Source organism: Bison bison, unplaced genomic scaffold (assembly GCF_000754665.1).
Source record: "Bison bison bison isolate TAMUID 2011002044 unplaced genomic scaffold, Bison_UMD1.0 scf7180017863606, whole genome shotgun sequence".
Taxonomy (NCBI): Eukaryota; Metazoa; Chordata; class Mammalia; order Artiodactyla; family Bovidae; genus Bison; species Bison bison.
This window is the reverse complement of record NW_011494178.1, coordinates 91,716-97,609: the sequence shown is the minus strand read 5'-3', so window position 1 is coordinate 97,609 and position 5,894 is coordinate 91,716.

Genomic DNA, 5,894 nt, shown 5'->3' with positions numbered 1-5,894 from the left:
CCAACAAAGGTCCGGCTAGTCAAGGCTACGGTTTTTCCTGTGGTCAGGTATGGATGTGAGAGTTGGACTGTGAAGAAGGCTGAGCACTGAAGAATTGATGCTTTTGAACTGTGGTGTTGGAGAAGACTCTTGAGAGTCCCTTGGACTGCAAGGAGATCCAACCAGTCCATTCTGAAGGAGATCAGTCTTGGATGTTCTTTGGAAGGAATGATGCTAAAGCTGAAACTCCAGTCCTTTGGCCACCTCATGCGAAGAGTTGACTCATTGGAAAAGACTCTGATGCTGGCAGGGATTGGGGGCAGGAGGAGAAGGGGATGACAGAGGATGAGATGGCTGGATGGCATCACTGACTCCATGGGTGTGAGTCTGAGTGAACTCCGGGAGTTGGTGATGGACAGGGAGGCCTGGCCTGCTGCGATTCATGGGGTTACTAAGAGTTGGACACGACTGAGTGACTGAACTGAACTGACAGTCATCAAGACAGTATGGTACTGGCACAAAAACAGAAATATAGACCAATGGAACAAGATAGAAAGCCAAGAAATAAACCCATGCACCTATGGGTACCTTATTTTTGACAAAGGAGGCAAGAATATACAATGTGGCCAAGACAGCCTCTTCAATAAATGGTGCTGGGAAAACTGGGCAGCTACATGTAAAAGAATGAAATTAGAACACTTCTTAATACCATACACAAAGATAAACTCAAAATGGATTAAAGAGCTAAATGTAAGAGCAGAAACTGTAAAACTCTTAGAGGAAAACATAGGCAGAACACTCAATGACATAAATCAAAATAAGATCCTCTATGACCCACCTCCTAGGAGAAGGCAATGGCAACCCACTCCGGTGTTCTTGCCTGGAGAATCCCAGGGACGGGGGAGCCTGGTGGGCTGCCGTCTATGGGGTCGCACAGAGTTGGACATGACTGAAGTGACTTAGCAGCAGCAGCAGCAGCAGCAGGGCCCACCTCCTAGAGTAATGGAAATTTTAAAAAAGTAAATAAGTGGGACCTGATTAAACTTAACAGCTTTTGCACAGCAAGGAAACTATAAGCAAGGTGAAAAGACAACCTGCAGAATGTGAGAAAATAATAGCAAATGAAACAACTGACAAAGGATTAATTTCCAAAATATACAAGCAGCTCATACAACTCAATACCAGAAAAACAAACAACTCAATTTAAAAGTGGGGAAAAGACTTAAATAGACATTTCTCCAAAGAAGACATACAGATGGCTAACGAACACATGAAAAGATGCTCAACATTGCTCATTATTCAGTTCAGTTCAGTTCAGTTGCTCAGTCGTGTCCGACTCTTTGCGACCCCATGAATTGCAGCAAGTCAGGCCTCCCAGTCCATCACCAACTCCCGGGATTCACTCAAACTCACACCCATCGAGTCAGTGATGCCATCCAACCATCTCATCCTCTGTCATCCCCTTTTCCTCCTGCCCCCAATCCCTCCCAGCATCAGAGTCTTTTCCAATGAGTCAACTCTTCGCATGAGGTGTTGACTGGAGTTTCAGCTTTAGCATCATTCCTTCCAAAGAACACCCAGGGCTGATCTCCTTCAGAATGGACTGGTCGGATCTCCTTGCAGTCCAAGGGACTCTCAAGAGTCTTCTCCAACACCACAGTTCAAAAGCATCAATTCTTCGGCGCTCAGCTTTCTTCACAGTCCAACTCTCACATCCATACATGACCACTGGAAAAACCATAGCCTTGACTAGACGGACCTTTGTTGGCAAAGTAATGTCTCTGCTTTTGAATATGCTATCTAGGTTGGTCATAACTTTTCTTCCAAGGAGTAAGGGTCTTTTAATTTCATGGCTGCAATCACCATCTGCAGTGATTTTGGAGTCCAGAAAAATAAAGTCTGACAGTGTTTCCACTGTTTCCCCATCTATTTCCCATGACGTGATGGGACCAGATGCCACGATCTTAGTTAGAGACATGCAAATCAAAACTACAATGAGATATCACCTCACACCAGTCAGAATGGCCATCATCAAAAAGTCTACAAACAATACATCCTGGAGAGGGTGTGGAGCAAAGGGAACGCTCTTGCACTGTTGGTGGGAATGTAAATTGATACAGCCACTATGGAAGACAGTTTGGAGATTCCTTAAAAAACTAGGAATAAAAGCACCACATGACCCAGCAATCCCACTCCTAGGCATATACCCTGAGGAAACCAAAATTGAAATAGATACATGTATCCCATTGTTCATTGCAGAACTATTTACAATAGCTAGAACATGGAAGCAACCTAGATGCCCATCAACAGATGAATGGATAAATAAGTTGTGGTACATATACACAATGGAATATTACTCAGCCATAAAAAGGAACACATCTGAGTCAGTTTTAATGAGGTGGATGAACCTGGAGCCTATTATACAGACTGAAGTGAGTCAGAAAGAGAAAGATAAATATCGTATTCTAAAGCATATATGGAATCTAGAAAAATGGTAATGAAGAATTTATTTACAGGGCAGCAATGGAGAAACAGACATACAGAATAAACTTATGGACATGGGGAGAGGGGAGGAGACGGTGAGATGTATGGAAAGAGTAACATGGAAACTTACATTCCTATATGTGAAACAGATAGCCAAAGGGAATTTGCTTATGTCTTAGGAAACTCAAATAGGGCTCTGTATCAACCTAGAGGTGGGATGGGAAGGGAGATAAAGAAAAGCGCCAGCTCTGGTTACTTGTAAGCAAGAGACACTATTTTAAGTGCTTTATATGTATTGTCCCTTTCCTTCTTGCATCAATCTTGTGACTTAAGTAATTGTATTAAACACTTTTTTTTTTTTAACTGGTTGAAAAAGAGAAACACCTGGGAAAACTAAGCAGTCTTCCTAAGTGACAGAACAGGAGTAGGATTTGAGCTCTTCAGTCAGAATCTCAGTGATTAGAATCTGGAGCCCAGCTCTCAACCCACATGGCACAGAATCACCTTCAGACTGAATGTACTGCCTTCTGTTTTCTAAAAATTATCTCACTTCTTATAACAATGTATCCTTTTCTATAGACTAACTCCTAAAGTGTTCAGACTCTGAGTTATTCACAAGCCCCAGCCCTGGTTCTGAACATAAAGGTCCCAGAGGGGCACAGAAGCAAAAGATATTAAGAAGAGGTGGCAAGAATACACAGAAAAACTATACAAAAAAGATCTTCAGGACCGAGATAACCATGATAGTGTGATCACTCACCTAGAACCAGACATCCTGGAATGTGAAGTCAGATTGGCCTTGGGAAGCATCACTCCGAACAAAGCTAGTGGAGGTGATGGAGTTCCAGTTGAGCTATTTCAAATCCTAAAAGATGATGTTATTAACATGCTGCACACAATATGCCAGCAAATTTGGAAAACTTAGCAATGGCCACAAGAGTGGAAAAGGTCAGATTTCATTCCAATCCCAAAGCAAGGCAATGCCAAAGAATGTTCAAACTACTGCACAATTGCACTCATCTCACAAGCTAGCAAAGTAATGCTCAAAATTCTCCAAGCCAGGCTTCAACAGTACATGAACCATGAACTTCCAGATATTCAAACTGGATTTAGAAAAGGCAGAGGAATCAGAGATAAATTGCCAATATCCGTTGGATCATCAAAAAACTAGAGAGTTCCAGAAAAACATCTACTTCTGCTTTATTGATTATGCCAAAGCCTTTGACTGTGTAGATCACAACAAACTGTGGAAAATTCTTCAAGAGATGGAAATACCAGAACACCTGACCTGCCTCCTGAGAAATCTATATGCAGGTCAAGAAGCAACAGTTAGAACGGGACATGGAACAGCAGAGTGGTTCGCAATTGGGAAATGAGTTCGTCAAAGCTGTATATTGTCACCCTTCTTATTTAACTTATATGTCAAGTACATCATGCAAAATGATGGGCTGGATGAAGAATGAGCTGGAATCAAGATTGCCGGGAGAAACATCAATAACCTCGGACACAACGATGACACACCACCCTTACGGCAGAAAGTGAAGAACTAAGGAGCCTCTTGCTGAACGTGAAAGAGAAGAGAGAAAAAGCTGGCTTAAAACTCAACATTCAGAAAGCTAAGATCATGGCATCGGGTCTCATCACTTCATGGCAAATAGATGGGGAAACAATGGCAACAGTGACAGACTTATTTTCTTGGGCTCCAAAATCATTGCAGATGGTGACTGCAGTCATGAAAGTCAAAGACACTTGCTCCTTGGAAGAAAAGCTATGACCAACCTAGACAGCATATTATAAAGCAGAGACATTACTTTGCCAACAATGGTCCATCTAGTCAAGGCTATGGTTTTTCCAGTAGTCATGTATGGATGTGAGAGTTGGGACTATAAAGAAAGCTGAGCACCGAAGAATTGATGCTTTTGAACTGTGGTGTTGAAGAAGACTCTGAGAGTTCCTTGGACTGTAAACCAGTCAATCCTAAAGGAAATTAGTCCGGAATATTCATTGGAAGGACTGATGCTGAAGCTGAAACTCCAATCCTTTGGCCACTTGATGTGAAGAACTGACTCACTGGAAAAGACCCTGATGCTGGGAAAGACTGAAGGCAGAAGAGGCTGACAGAGGATAAGATGGTTGGATGGCATCATTGACTTGATGGACATGATTCTGAGCAAGCTCTGGGAGTTGGAGATGGACAGGGGGCCTGGCATGTTGGTCTTGGGCTCGCAGAGAGTCCGACATGACTGAGTGACTGATTTGAACTGAGGGGCACCCACGCGTCACTGATGACTAGACAGACACATGGTTCATCTCCAGAAAATATTCTGGAAATACTTGGAAATGCATATGGAAAGTATCATGCAGGACTCTTGCCATCCATCACGTTTCACTTTCCTGCATCCCTGACTGGGAAAACATCTCAAAATGGTGCACACACTCTGGATTTAGGAAAAGAAAAATAATGCATACTCACAGATTTTTAACATATACTTATTTATGAATTCATGATCCAGGGTCCCCAAAATTGCTTGTCACCTTGACCCTGTGAATGTATAAATGAGATAGACCGGGTGCTCAAATCTAGTCCTGCATCAGAATAAACTGAGACTTTGTAAAATATTCAGATTTCTTAGGCTCACCCAGGTCATTTGGATAATATTTCTCTTCATGGAGTTTGGATTTTTTTCCCCAAAGGAATGCTCTCCAGTGTGACTTTGATGCATTAGACTTGGGTTTGGGAAAGAGGTTGAATCAAAGAGTTGTTCAGACTTAGTCCCAGTGGACAGAAGTCCACCTGCCATGTATAGTCTGATTGGGAAGAAGTATAGAGGAGGAAGTGGAAGTCACACTTCCAGAGTGCCAGCCAGGACCTGGTGTCCTGTGGGGTGCTGTAATTTAATCAGCATAAAACTCTCCTGAGTACATCTATCTTATCTCTACTGATAGTTTGTTGAAGTGGGGTTCAGAGTTTTATAGGTTAAACTGGATACCAGGAACACAGAGCTGCTGATGGTGGAGACGGACAGCAGCCCAGAGTCAACTCTTCAGGTGGTACTCCTTGTCCGTTGGTCCTTCTTGTCCTTGGGTTCTTTCCGTCCTTGTGTCCTTCCCATCCACAGGCCCTTCTCGCCTTTGGGGTTCCCTTCCATCCTGTGTGATTGGCCAGTGGACACTCTTCCTGTGATGTTAGAGGTTTGCTTCTCTGATGGGAGGAAGTGGGAATTAAATGCTGGAGTCCGTGAAATGAACAGTGTGCCTTCCCCTTGAACCTGTCTCTCTGCACAGATGATGTCTAAGTTCATCATTATTATTATTATTAAATATCTGTTCATTTCTTTGTTTGTTTACTTATTTATTTGGTTCCTCCTGTGGGTAGGGAATTAGCCATAGCTGCAAACACATCCTCCCCCAACCCCACACACACACCCAGA